This window comes from Vicugna pacos, chromosome 24, assembly GCF_048564905.1.
Source record: "Vicugna pacos chromosome 24, VicPac4, whole genome shotgun sequence".
Classification (NCBI taxonomy): Eukaryota; Metazoa; Chordata; class Mammalia; order Artiodactyla; family Camelidae; genus Vicugna; species Vicugna pacos.
In genome coordinates, this window is record NC_133010.1 from 25,628,149 (window position 1) to 25,643,445 (window position 15,297).

The 15,297-nt window shown below is 43.4% G+C and overlaps 1 protein-coding gene and 1 long non-coding RNA gene across 7 annotated transcripts in view; both read left to right on the top strand.

Annotated features, from left to right (window-relative positions):
- The window catches only part of PTPRM (protein tyrosine phosphatase receptor type M), a 643,552-nt gene that overhangs the window by 490,184 nt on the left and 138,071 nt on the right, over window positions 1-15,297 (top strand). The gene's annotated exons all lie outside the window — the stretch shown is intronic.
- Window positions 56-3,049, top strand: LOC140689040 (uncharacterized). The gene is made up of 2 exons (XR_012063917.1): window positions 56-130; window positions 2,734-3,049. It is a non-coding gene; the product is annotated as an uncharacterized lncRNA (long non-coding RNA).

Sequence of the window (15,297 nt, forward strand, 5' to 3'; positions counted from 1 at the left end):
TCACGTGCCTACGGAACTCCTCCTCCTTGTGTAAGGCCGTTTTCCAAACCAAGCAGCAACTTTTACTTCCAGCCATTTCTCCGTCCAGCTTCTCCCCCTTACTGTGCGAGTCCAAACACCATGGTTCCAAGTACGTTTAGAATACAAGACTCGGGACTAATACTGCTGGGCTGTCACCCGCCTCGTCCTCTGTCCTTGTCCCCATAATCTCTGACGGCTTCTCTGCTTTAAAAGTTGGATCACGGCGGGCTGGTCAGTGTGCGGGGTGTTTGAGGCAGCAGGGTTTTGAGAATGGTGAGGAAAGAAGTGTGAGAAAGGTGTTCAGGACAGAGAGGTGACACATGGAAAACCAGAGAAACTGAAGTCTCAAGGTTGTGTCTCTAGAAGGTTCCATCTGTGGGAGGTTCTCCCCGCGCTCAGGGCCCACGCGAGCAACAGCAGAGCACCTGGACTCTAGCCTCACACAGACCACCATTCCCGGGTGGGAACTCTCTGGACCGCCCGTGGTAGCATCAGTATTCTGTCCTGGGCTGTATTTCTTGTCGTGGTCGCAGCGTCACAGTGACTTAGGACGCAGGCCTTGGACATAATGTGAGCAGGAAAGTGCGCAGACACAGCTCGTTCACCCAGCACCTCCTGTCCCTCCCAAGTCCGTGCAGAAACCCACTTCCCAAAGACAGTTCTTGCTGCGTTTTCATTTTTCTTGCTTTTGAAATACTGTGTTGTTCTGCATACTCCTGTTTGGGAATGCTGCGGGCTCACGGTGAACTAGTGTCAGCCCAAGACGTGGGTGGTTTTCTGTTTTGTCAAATCTGAGCTGCAAGAGCCCTTTTGATTACTGGGAGGATCAGGCATCCAAATCCTCCCCCTCGGAGTCAAAGATCTCCTGGGACCCTGCTTTCCAGGAACCTGAGATCCCGGCCATCCCGAGGGCAGGGCTCCGCCTAGACCAGTTCGTCCTGACTCTGACATCTCTGCACCGAAACCTCTCAGGAGCTGCAGTGTTTTTATCCACACTCTGGCCAGGGGCACTGGGGACATAGCCAGGGTGGAAATGAGCCAAAATTTTCAATTCTTAGAATTTTGTTTTTTGTATGTGTGCCAGGAAATCCAAAAGCAAAGGCTTTTCACCTGGGCTCCAATAGCAAATTCTGGTCTCTGATTCGAGTCTGTGTCTGCTTTGTGGTTCCATCACACATGAAGGTGGCGTGAGGTTTTTAAGTGATGACTGCCTTTTTTTTTTTTGAAAAATACCATCTCATTATTTAATTTTTTTTAATTTCTTTATTGAAGTATAGTCAGTTTATAGTGTTGTGTCAATTTCTAGTTAGAGTATAATGTTTGAGTCATACATACACACATATATATTCCTTTTCATATTCTTTTTCATTACTGGCTACTACAAGGTATTGAATATAGTTGCTCTACAGTAGAACCTTGTTGTTTACCTATTTTATATACAGAAGTTTGTATCTGCTAATCCCAAACTCCTAGTTTATCCTTCCCCTCAACTTTCCCCTTTGGTAACTATGAGTTTGTTTTCTCAACACAAGAGTTATGAATAGCCCCTCAGTTTGCCTGTTTCTATGTCCTCAGGTCAGATACTGCACATCTTCCCCCTGCAACCTATAATGAAAAAGAACATGAAAAAGAATATATATATGTGTGTGTGTGTGTATGTATAAATATGCATATATATACACACACACATACGTATATACACATACATATATATAACTGAAACATTATGTTGTACGCCAGAAACTAACCCAACATCGTCAATCAACTATATTTCAATTTAAAAAATTAATTTTTTGAAAAAAAGCCAGTTACTAGCAAAGCTGCAACTTGAAAAGAAAACCTCTATGTTAATTGCCTCTAAGGAGCTAATTGGGAATGTGTCATACAGAAAGCTAAATAAGTGCGCATTTCAAGCACTTTGAGGGGAGAACCTCATTTGATTGTGGTTTGTTTTGAGAGATTGGAGTAGTTTCTGCACATAGGAGGCGCTCAGAAATATTTGTTGAGTGTTTGGGTGAACGTCAAGTCACAGTCTTCTTCATTCTTTCTAAGTGATGTTCTGTGTTATGAGGGAAAATTCTTCCAGGGTCTTACCATGTATTATTTTAGGTAGTAATATCCCTATTTATGCATTTTATGTTTTCATGGAAAATAATGTGTTGTACAGATGTTCTGTCACTAAGCCTCTGTGAAGCATCACGGATAGTCAGTTGATTATTATCTGTAAATTACAATGTGATCATCAACATTAAATTGTTGGAAAGACGTTTGGAATGAGAGGATAGGAAAGCCAAAGATACTACTTTCTATCACTTTACAGAATTTCATGAGTCACCGCTTCCGCACTTTAATTTCTGTTCGCAGGACAAGGTTAAGGTTAAAGGAAATAGAATTAAGAAGTTGCTTAGGAGTAAGCTTTTCTGTTTATTGGGAGCTGGTGTTGTACACTCATACATTTATAATCTGCATTATGCTCCAGCAGTATGTTAATGCTGAGTTCAGAAGATTCATCAGGCCACACGCTGTCCTGTGGTTTTACTGATGTAGTTCTCAGTTACATCAGCATTTTCTCTTGAACTCCACACACAAAACGCCTTACAGAGCAGTGTGTAAGCAGTCCTAACAGGCAAATGTTCAGACATAATTAAAGATGAAGTTTAGCCTTCCTGCTATGGTTGGTGAGTGAGGTAATGTTCCTTAACTGTGTGACAGGAAAGCAGAGGAAGTCAGGGCATGTGGCTGCCAAGCCCATCCTCGCTGAAACGTCACGCAGGACTTCTCCAACTGCTCGAAGCTCATCCCAGGAATAATTCCAGCCTCTCAGGGATCATGGAGAAGGCACCAGGTCTAATGGGTGGAAACAGGTCACCCCTGCTCTTTGGTCCCATTTGCCCGTGTGTATACTCTGCTTCTGAAATTTTTAGTAACCGGATGTCTGTTGGAAGACCACTTCCTTTGGCTAGACTGCCAACTAGGAAAATACGTGCATGCCTTTCACTAAAGTCTAATGTGGGATCAGGATTCTAAACTGAAGTGTGTCTTCTTAATTAAAGACATGGCCCCAGGTACTCAACAAAATACATCAACTGCCATGACTAAGCACTGAACAGATGTTTCCCCAGCACCTGCCTGTGCGGACACCAGCTCCATGCTGGTGCTGCAGTGGAGGAAGGAACAGTCCAAGCGGGAGGCCGTCCGAAGGGTTACGCCTGTCGTTGGAAGAGTGACTCAGTGCTGTCCGCCTGGCCCTGTGGCCACACCCACTCAGGTGCCTCCAAGTCTCTGTTGAACAGAAAACCGCCCACTTAGGTGGGCCAAAATACGGACAGCTTCTAAAAATGCCAGATTCCAGAATTAACTCTAACTAAATCAGTTAGTTAATCAGTTAATCAAAGGATGTATTTAACTGGACTGGCTGGATTGACCTCTCCAGATTTACCAGTTACTATTGGGTTGTAGAGCAAGGACATCAGGGGAGGATGTGCTCCCCAGCCCACGTGGAGGAACAGGATGCTGTCCACCCGCCTTCAGACGTCTGGTGTGTCGAGGTGAAGAGACCAGGGCAGGCCTGCCCCGGCCCCAACACCTCGTCTTATCCTGCCCCAGATGCATATGCTCTTGAGTTTTTTCTATATCATCATCATCATCATCATCTCACTTTCCCAACCCTCCCATGCACCACCTAGTGGTCACATTTTCACATATTCTATAAACCTGTTTTACAATAAATAGTTACATTTTGAAGTGATGTTACCAGGAAGAGATGCCTCTCTGCCTTATCTTACACGTATTGTATTCTGTTCATTCTGTGTTTAATTTGCCCAAAGAGGACTAAAGACCATACATTCCCTAATTCACTAATAATAATTACTTAGTAACATGTAATAATTACATCATTGTAATAATTCACTAATAGCACCTCTACTTTCTTACCTGCTTTTTAGCTCATATCCAGAAATTTATCTAGATGCAAAAGGAAAAACTACAAATTTGTATATATCTAGAGTAAGCACTCCCTTTAAGATGTTCACGTGTGGTTTCAGTCAGATTGCTAATTCCTCCTTCCGCTCCTCTTACGTCTTGGGAGATGATGAGAAGTTGGCAGACCTGTGCCTGGAATCCCAGCAGTTAGCAGGGATTTGTCTCAGAGCAGCTTTTGTTTCTTCATCGCAGTTCAAGACCATCATCCCGTTACTCTAAGTGTTTCCTCCGAGACACTCTCAGTCGTCCTGCTCTTCCCCGTCTTCTGGGCAAACTCCTCATCTCCCTCAGACGTAATTAAAGCCACCCAGCATCCCAGGAGGCCTTCCTCTGTGCCCGAGACATCTCCCAGTCTCTCCTGCCTGCGTCCTCCCTTCCTCTGCTCTTCCTTCCCGGCGAGGGACCCCCTCACCTCGGCTCAGATAGCCCACAACTCTGCTTCCTTTCCCACTCGCCACCCCCTAAGGTGAGGCTGCATTTCAGTTTGCGAATATAAAATCAAGGTATTTGTTCACAGTGATTTAAACTGCATGCGTATCTGTGTAATTGCTGCCAGTGTGGGTTATTCTCGGGAAACTCAGGGAGGGACTCGCGTCGGGGGCAGCTGTTTGCTGCCGCTCCCCATGCAGCGCCATCCTTAGGTTCTGGAGGTAGCGTGAAGTGAGCTCTGTTGCATATCAACGCGCACAAAGGTCCTTTGTCCCTAAAGGTAAGGGGAACTCAGAGCAGCAGGTACAAGCTTCCTTATATGTCAGATGAGTAAAAGAAACGCACAGGTTTCAGGAAGTTTTTATAAAACAACTGCTTTGTATTCTTCAAAAAGGCCAGTGTCCTGAAAGGAGAAAATTCAGAGATTGTTCTAGACTTGATACTAAAGAAACATGGCGAGTAAGTGCAGCGCATGCTCTTTGATTGATTCTCGAGCAAAACAAAATAACAAACAAAAAAACCATGAAGGACATTACTGGAATGATACGGAAGTTTTGAATGTGCATATGCATTAGGTAATAGTTTGGTATCATTGTTCGATTTCTTGAGGGTAGCAATAACACTGCGGTTATGTAGAATTTCTCATTCTTAGGTGATACATGCTAAGTATTAGAGGTAAATTGTCATAATATCTTCAACCGACTTTCAGATGATTCTGAAAAGTAAGTGTACATATTACGTGTTTAGCAGGCTCATGTAACTTGCAAAGATTCATTCTTGTCATTGCTTCTTTCTTGTGAAGGCATGAAAGATACTTTTCTAAGTTAACTTTCCTACTGAAAAAGAAGAGATTTTTCTTGCACCCTGTGAGGCAAACTAAGGGGAAGCCACAGTGAGGGGTTGCAGACATCCTGTGGTCTCCCACATCCTCCACGGAGTCGCGCCTTCCATACGTGCGGAATTCAGCCACACCACATGCCAACTGCGAGAGGTTTTTCTCTGCTATTTCGTGAAAAAAATGAACCCAAGAAATTTAAATCATTTGATGTTGAATGATCTGAAAAGGATTTCCAGCTTTTGCAATGTTAGTCTCTTGCTCGAAAGAGGAATGTAATGGGGAGGGGAACTGTGGTCGTTAGCTTGTACTTTCTTGGGGTTTCAGCTTTCATCCCCTAAATGACACTTCTTATCTGTCATCACCTGCCGTACTTTGGGATGTATTTTACCCTTTTCTTCATGGGTGTTATCAAAATGTGTGGCAAGGTAAATTATTTTTTTAAGAAACTAAATCTGAGGTTCATTTGTGCTTTTCTTTTTAAATTTTTAAAAAATTTTTTGTTGAACTACAGTTGATTTACAATGTTTCAGGTGTGCAATGAAGTGATTCAGCTATATATATATATATATTCTTTTTCAGATTATTTCCTATTAGAGGTTATTACAAGCTATTAAATGTAGTTCCCTGTGTGTACAGTAGGACCTTGTTGTGTATCTGTTTTACATACAGGCATATATATTTGCTAATCCCAAGCTCCTAATTTATCCCTCCTCTCCTTTCCCCTTTGGTAGCCAGAAATTTGTTTTCTGTGTCTGTGAGTCTATTTCTGTTTTGTCGGTAAGCTCATTTGTATCATTATTTTAGATTTGTGGGAAGGTAAATTGAGTCTTAACATATTGAAATAAATTAGACTTTCCTTTATAAATCCATCTAGTTGTTTAGTGAAATAGTCCAGTAGGTTTTTTTAATGGATATATAAATAGAAGGCAGATTAGTTTTGAAAGCACAATGCCATCTTCGAAAATACAAAAAAGGGAAAGAAAAAACAATGAAGCATCTGCCTGATGTCAGTTACAGTTTTGGGGCCGAAGTGAGGCCGCCTCCACGCGGGGCAGCATCAGTGCACAGGGTGACGAGGGACCATTTTGCCTGTACTTTGCTTCACGTAAGAGTTGTCCAAAGCTGCATTTGGACTTGATATGGAAAATGACTGGATTGAGAGCAGCCTTTATAAGTAATCCTTATATGGTAACTTAAAAAAAAATTTAAACCTAATAGTTCCCATTACATGACACCAGAAAATTTTGAGAGTTTGTGTGCTCTTGTTTTCCATCCAGTGTATTAAGATTTTAGATTGTTCTGGAGGATCTTGAGAGTGTGGAAAGAGTATGGGTTGTCAGCATTGCTGTATGCTATTTGTTTCACGTGAGTTTGCAAACAGAAAAGGATACTTTACAGTTTAAGTTGCTGTTGGTGCTTAGTTTTGTTGTTGTTGTGTTTATCGGGTTGTTCTTACATTGTTATCAGCCAGGATGCTGTGTGGCTAAGTGATTTCAGTTTATCTAATTTCTTTGACATTTAGACAGCCATTCTAGCCTTGGGAACAAAATATGTTCATCATAAAAAAAACTAAGAATGTGATCTGATGTTCAAAGCTGAAACACTAAACTATTTAGTTAGCAGAAAGCTTTCAGAACTATGCACTTAGTATGCAAAGAAACCGTGATTTCTCACTGCTACAAATTCTGTTTCTGACCATAAAAGGAAGATATGTCAAGTTTAACCATTTGATACACACAAAAAAGGAAACTGCGTTGAACCACGTTGCGGGGGTGGGGGTTCTCCAGACTGAGGTCCCTGTTACTCTCCTACATGCATGTGTGACCTTAGGGTGTGTCTATATGATTTCATTTTGAGAACTGTTTACCAAACATGCATAGCAGATGGTTTCCATTACCAAGAGTAGACTACACTAACTTCTTTGGATCTGCTTTCTTTATTCTTTTGTTATATATTCAACCAGTTATGTGCTTTATAATTTTCAATATTTTGGCATTTTAGAATATGCACAGCAATATGCACATATGGACATCTCCGACTTAGGGCAGTTCGACTTAAAATTGTTCGACTTTACAATAGTGTGAAAGCAATGGGTAGAAACCATCGTTTGAATCTTGAATTTTGATCGTTTCCTGGGCTAGCGGTACATGGTAGGTTACTTTCTCATGATGCTGGTCGGTAGCAGCGAGCCGCAGCCCCCCGCTGGCCACACGGTCCCAAGGACAGGTAACCCACATAGTTAGAGCCATTCTGAACCCAGGCAGACATTCTGTTTTTCACTTTGGGCACGGTATTCATGTATTACATGATATTCAACACCTTATTATAAGATAGGCTCTGTGTTAGATGACGCATTTGCCCAACTGCAGGGTAATGTAAGTGTTACATTATATGGTAACTTAGATGTTGAATTCAGGTCAGGCCAAGCTACAGAGTTCGGTAGGTTCGGGGTGTTAAACGCATCTTCGACAGACAGTATTTTCACTTACGATGGGTTTATCGGGATGCAGCTCCACTGTAAGTCCGGATGATCTATAAAGTTATATCTGGAACGATCCATTATGCTTGAGTTGTAAAGATAATTTGACACATCCACTGTGTTCAGTGGGTATCACGTCTGCCAAAAAATATTTGCATTTGCACACGGCTGGCTTTCATACGTAATCACTTACTTGTTCATCTCGGGACATAATGTCAGCGTGTACTATGTGACATCAAGTAATCTCATCTGGATGCACAATGAATTTCTATTATCTAAGAGTTATTTGTATTTGATGACATTTTCCTTCTTTGGGAAAATAGATTTCAGGAAGAGGAAAATGGCAAAAATCTTTTTTAAATCAGTGCTTTTTGCTTGCTGATTTGTGTTTGCGTTGTGGGAGGTTTGGAGTGCCCAACGATTAGGGTCATTGTTTAGTGGCAACGTGCTAAGCCTGTGGAGTGTGAGAAATGGTTTTTTGCCTCACGGCTCTCATAAGACATTATACATATTGAAATGTAATTAAATGAGACAGGATGAGATCAGGATAGTGACTGCTTTGGAGTTCAGAGAAGAGTGACCTCATCATGGACCAAAAGATTAGATGCATCAAAGAACCCAGCCTTGAAGGATGGGAAAGAATGGCTGTCAGGGAGGCAGGGAGCAAGTGCACCATGAGGGATCAGTGGAGGCAACAAAAGGCTTCCATCAGGGCTGAACATTTCGTAACAAATGGCTGATGCTCTTATTGTAACCCTTTCAGATCCATGAACGATGCACTAAGATTTTAATAGAAAAATGAGCAAAGGTTATGAATAGTCAATTCATAGAAGGGGAAATGCAAATGATCAATATGTGTGTTAAACGCTGTGCAGCTTTATCAGTAAGCAATGAAATGCAAATCTAGAAAGTAAAGTACTCTTTGTCTTTCACTCCAAATTGACAACTAACCCACTAGGGTATGGTAAGAAGGGTGTCCCCATGCATTTTCTGGGGAAACTAGAAGTGGGTACAGATTTTTTAAAGCAGTTTATAGTTTGTAACACTGCTGTTTCAAATGGACATGCCAATTAGTCCACTGCCACTTAGAATGTTTTCTAAGGGGATTTTCACGTTTATAGGTAAGGATAGTCATTACACTATTACCCATGACAGTGGAACATTTGGAATCTGGCTACATTTCCAATAGACATAATTAAATAAATGTCATTTTGATTAAGTATTGTTTAGTCATTAAAACCTGTGTTTAAAAATAATTAATAGCATTTGGAGGTCATAGAAATAAAGGGTAGAGAAAAACCAAAATTTCATTCACAATTAATATGTGTGGAAAAAACACTGGATTGAAATATCCTGAGCTGTTAGCAGTTATTATTCTGAGTGGTAAAATTATGAGTGGTTGTATTTTCTTTAACCTCTGTATTTTTTGTTCATTGAAAATGAATTATTTTAAGGAAAAATATATTAAACTTTCACTTATCTTAACAATTTACTGAGACAGGACAAATAAGATAGGGTAAAGTCGCAAAGAGAGGACTTTATAAATCAGAAAATACCAGTGTTAATCTTTGACCAGCTAATGAAATGAAGTTGTTGAATAAGGGGTATGTGTGTGTGTGTGTGTGTGTGCGCATGCGCGTGCACACGCGTTAGTGTATCGTAAGGAAACGTTTTGTTGGAGACGGTGCTGAGGGAAGTCTGGGTCTTGTCCACAGTCTGGGGGCTCCAGAGACACTGAAAGGCCAAAAACGTTAGTGGGAGTTGGAATAGGGTGGGAATTGATGTACAGGGTCGGCAGGAACCAGTGTTGTTTGAAAAACTGAAACATAGCAGAGACTAGAAAACTGCAGTGGCACCCATCTTGCAGAGGAAGAGCAGGGGCTATTCTAAGAAACCTCTTGCCATGTGTTTATGCACAAAATGCATTCAAATGACTTTGTAAGTTGTAAGAATTCAGGTGCCCTTTTCGGGGTCATTTCTGGCCCCCCCCCCACTTGGCCTGACCTGCCAGCAGTCAGCCTGGCATGGTCACATCTCAGGAGTGTGGCAGCATCAGGGACTGGGAAGTGATTCTGGCCTGCATTTCAGAGACATCCGTGGCTCCTGAATAATCACCATCAAACATCAGCAAAATCCTCTACACAGATGAGTGAAGATGTCCCTTTTCATCGAAAGTCTACCATTTACCTGTGTGTTTACTACAAAGGGGTAAAAGAAAGAACCCAGCTAATGATTACTGTGCATGTTGCCAAATTAAATACAATTTAAAACGTTCAAATAGATAAAAACTAAAGGGAAGTGAAAATCTCAGTATAAAACATAATTTTCGCTTCTAGAGAATGTGTATAAATGATAAATCGAGAACGAATAGCCGAATAAGATGAATTCTAGTAATTGTACCCTTATTTGGGTTTCTGTCTTTCACAACACACAGTAAAATTCATAGTAAAGAATATAACCCTCAGAAAGCACTTGGCAATTTAGAGAGGCATTTGTGTATCTGATCAACAGGTACTCAGAATTCTGAATTACGTCTAAAATCCTCAAGCGTTACGTCTGAGAGGAAGAACAGGAAGAGCCAAGCTCATGGGGATAGGGTCAGGACACCAGGACGCGGTCTGTTCACACTCCTGCTGGTCTAGACTCACCTGTGCCCCCCTCATTCAGTGTAACCCTCTTATGGTCCAAGTGAGTTATTTTAATCCTCCGGGACTCACACTTACACTGGCTGGTACTTAGGTACATGCTGAACGTGTGTCTCTTCATTCATTTAACAAACGCCAAACGAGCAGCCATGAGCCTTGTTCCAAGTTCTGGAGAGCAGAGCAACAAAATTTCTTCTCTTGGGAGGAGACAGCACACCCTGTCCGGCCGGCCTCTGACCGGAGACGTCGTCGTTGGCCTCCTGGTCGCCATTCTTTCGATTCTTCACCAATGACCAAGCTCAGTCACAGAAGAGTTCTGGGATTCAGGTTGCTGTCACCCTAGTTCATGCTACTGTGGATGGGGTTCAACTGCAATGGGCATTAGTCCTATCACACTGTAAATTCAGGTCCAGAAAATGGTGGAGGCAGAGAATTCCCAGAGCCACTTGGATCCTCCCACATCGACGTGCCAGGCCCCTCCCCGCCCAGAGGGGCTATGGGTGGCGGCAGCCGGTTCGTCAGGAACCAGGGTCCTGAGAGCACAGCCCCTCACAAAGGGTGTGCGCAGGCTCTTAGTCATGCAGACGGCAGGTCTGACTGTGGTCACTGGGTGACATTATGATCCCTGGTTTTCTGTAAGAAAAGGTCTTGTAAAGGGTCTGCTTCTGTCTGGTGGTGCATTTGTAGTGAGCCAGTGATGCCATTAACCTACAGTAACGTTGGGTACCAGTTTCTGGACCACAGCTCTGGAAGTGTGAGCGACGGCTGTTTCCAGTTTCATTATTAACTTGTTGTCAAGAGACGGACTTGGTTATTATCCAGGATGGCAAAAGAAAAGCAGATTGCATTAAGTGATAATTTTGTGTATTTTAGTGTTCTATGCTTTATCAGTTGAATTTTCTTCTTATCCGCAGTGACTCTGTCTCTTTGAACTTTTAAATGCTGCCTTTAATTGAGTTTTCACTAGTTGGTTTGTATTTTTTCATATGAAATTCAGGACATCCTTGTTAATGATTTAAGTAAATTTCTTCACAGGACCAAGCTTGATTTTCTGTGACTAGCACCATTTTGACCAACTCATTGATCCCAGTAAATAGAATGAAATTTGAGAGTTATGCTCTAAAAGTATACCTGCCCTGCCACCAGAACTAGGCTTCTGAAAAATCATGTGTTAGGAAAATCCATGGTTGAGGAACAAATGGAAAGCAGTGGGGAGAGGTGACTTGTGACATCCCTAAAAGAGGGCGTCTCCAGTCTGAAAACTGTAACAATGAAGTGCCACATAAATGGGCCATCAACTGCATAATCATATTTTAACACAGTAATAACCAGGATTACATACTAACTGTCATTTACCACCTCTTGCTTGATAGAAGCTTTTCGAGATCTTCCATTCCCAAAATTTTGAGAAGATGCTTATTGACGCATTTCCCCTGTTCCGGGAATTAGGCCTGTTAAGAGCCGTTGTCCCACGTGTCTGGCTATGTAGACGACTGTTCAAAGCCTGTCTGATTTTAAGGCTCAATTTTTCTCTCTTTATTCTAATTCCTCGCCCAAGTCCTACCTTGTGCTACTTACTTGGTTCACTGCGCTGCAGAGTAACTTGGCTGCTCTGAATGAGAAAGGCTGGGAGGAACCTTTATGTAACCCACACAGCGTGCTTCAGGTAACCTCTCCCTTCTCCCAGGAACCATGATGACTTCGCCTCGGCTGAAGCCCATGCCACGGGCTGGCTCCTCCTCACAGGAGAGCGCCCCATCTCCCGGCTTTCATCCTCATTTTCCTTCACGTTGACTAGTTTTGTTGCGAAAACCCCTATTTGTGCTCCATCTTTCACTTGACCTTGGTTTCCTATTTCTGACCCCAGATCTCTCTCTCTGTGCTCATTCCTGATAGGTTTGTCTGGCCTTTCCAGTCCTCTGCGTCTGAAATTCTCCCAGGGACGTCAGAGTTTTGGCACTAGAAACGTAGGTGCCCTCCCATTTTGAATAAAGAGAATTTGTGGTTGAAAAGAGATCACGGTAGCCCATTTTAATTGACTTCAGTAAATAAACAGCACTTCATTTCTAGAGCCACAGAGAACAGAGCAGCAGCTCAGATACGTGAAACCTGCTATCATACTCTCCTGATACCCTGTCAGGTAAAGAAAGCTCATTCTGCTGACTTCTTTCCTTCTGATACTTTTTCTCTGAATCCGTGTAATCCTGTTGATAATGTACTTGATTTAGTTTGTTTTCAATCATTTTTCTTGTTTGGAGGCAGGATGGTTTGTTTTGTTTTGTTTTCTGAAAGGTTAAGTCTCTCATTCAGTTACTCTTTTCCAAAATGTTGTTTTTTAAATACCAGGTCTGTTTTGATTCTGTTTTTGTTTTTTTTTTTTTTTTTTTTTTTGCCCATCTGGCTTACAGACCGTCTCTGAGTCAGATAGTGACATGTTGTTTCCATGGGCAGGCCTAAGCAGTTTGAGGCAAATTACAGGCATTTCGTAGAAGGGGATGTTCTTTTTTACAAAGAGCTGGCAAAGACTTTCATTTGAAATACGGTGAACTGGTGGCTGCTGGGGTCCGTCAGGAGCTCCCAGGGAGCTCCTCCCCGGCAGCGGAGGCGGCGCGCTCGGGAGGGCGGGCGGCTTCGCGCTGCAGAGCGGGCGACGAGGCTCGTGCGCGCCCCCGCGGGAGGGGCTGGCCGGCTTTTCTCTCCAGCCACCGGTGTTGCGTAGGGACACGGCTTTGTGTGGACTGTCTGGCCCTCGGGCCACTTGGAAGCCTTCTGCCGTGGGAGTATCCGTCCCTCCCCTTTCATGCTGTGGCGCGGTTAATCATATTTACACATGCATTTCTCTGGGCTGTGAGGCGCCCGTCCACGCGGGGACGTGCAGGCTTGCCGTTTTCTGAAGTGCATCACTTTATCGTTGGTTTAGCCCGAAATTGCAGCAGCGAATACGTTTCCTCCTGGGATTGGAGTGTAAAATAGGGGAAGCAGATCGAGGCTGGCAGTGACTGATGACGCCTCTGCAGAAGTCGGCACGTCGGGGCTTCGGCGCATGCACGCCGCAGCCTCTTTGAGATCAAGGCGTTGCTCCCGTTCCCTCCTGAGCCCAGCTTGGAAGGGGGGAGGGGACTTAAATATTCCTCCTCCTTGCTTTCTAAAGACATCAAATTCAGAGTATACAAATGTGTTACATTACTGATAATTCCCAGCTAGCTTCCTTGTTTAATGAGCCATTTCAGCTGCCTGAAGGTATTGCACATACAATAATTTTAATCAGTCACATAAAATTTATGAAGCTGAGATCTCAGTGAAAATTAGCATGAATTAGAACAGAGATTCTCGGAGGACTCCAGCCTCTGGCCACCTCGTTCCACCGGTAGTGTTCTGGAAAGGGCTCTGTGTCGCTGGTGGCCGGCCAGACGACCACCTTGCTCGCTTCAGAGCCTCAATCCACAGGACTGTGGCTTCGTTGTTGTTTTGTTTTTGCTTGTGGTCAGTATCTGCATGTATTTCCATGAGTCCCTTACACAGACACACCTTTACTTCAGAAAGTTCCAGAGCAATTCCTTTATTTCTCTCTTGAAAGGCTTTATTTAAGCTTAAAATGGTTTCCGGAACCCACAGCACAAGCATCCTGTGGCACCGGCTAGATTACACCCATACAGTTTGCTTGGCGCCTTTAGAAATGTGCTCTGAAAGAAACCGCTGCGCTCCCCCTCTTCGATTCATCTCTCAGAGCCTGTGCCCACACGGAGAGCAGCAAGATTTGTGTTTTCCAGCTCATTAAACTGACAGCAGAAATTAGTTTGCGGTATTAAAAACTAAAAAGTTAAATTACAGCTACACGTGTCCTTTACGCAGTGGGGCATGGGGAAGATGGTTGATTTTAATGTTTGCCATAATGGAGAATTTAAATTACAATGTTTGTCAAATCTCTAATCTTTGTTACAGAGTGGAATATTAATTACGCTTTTAACTACGAGAGGTAAATAAAATGGGCATCTAAGGCCCGCCCAGGGGTAAACTGCAGATTACCCACAACATGACCGAACGCAGTAAATGTCAGTTTTGTCAAACAAATTTAGAGGAGCAGTTAAACTATTAGCTTCCTGTTGTTCCGGGGTCTTTCTTGCAGCCGGCGACTGGGAGCAGCGGGACACTGCACCGTGTGGAGGACTAAGCGGGTTAAATTGAATCAGGAAGATGAATGAGGTGACGGCACCGCAGCCACACTCAATTAGTTGATAACTGTCGATTAACTTCTGTAGGTGGTTTTGAATAAACAGCCGATTAACTGTTGCATTTTGGAGGGACTTGGGGAGCCGGTGCATGGGGCAGTGGGGTGCTCGTGGGAAGGAAATTTCCCGGCTCTCGTTTTTCCCTGTCTTGGACTTTCGCCATTTTGCACGGAAGTGTCAGGAGAGGCCACCAGAGTTTTCTGTGGGTTTAGAGGAAAAGCACTGAGGAATGGTCCCACCCTGGTGTTTCTCTTGGCGGTTCTTGTCTGGAATCACAGCGTGATCTGCGATGCTCTGCAAACAATAAGCAGGATCCAGGTCACTGGGAACCCGTCCTTGGGAAAAGAGCACTGTCCCTCCGTTCTTAGCATTCAAGAAGAGGAAAACTTTCCAAAAATGACCAAAGCCAGGATTTCCTCTGGCTTGCTCAGGGTGTGGAAGGGGCGCTGAGCCAGGGAGTCCTCACCTCATAGGCAACTGGATGTAGCCTCTCGGGGCGGTGATGGCAGCCTTGCCTCCCGAGAGTGTGTCTTTCCTCAGCTCGGGTTTGTGCAGGTTCTCATCTCATGCTCACTTTTTGCCACCTGGAGGAGGCATTACATGGTGTGCTCAGTAGGTTACTCCCAAGAAGAACTGCACGTTTTGATATGAAATTGTTGCAGGAAAATGGGGCTC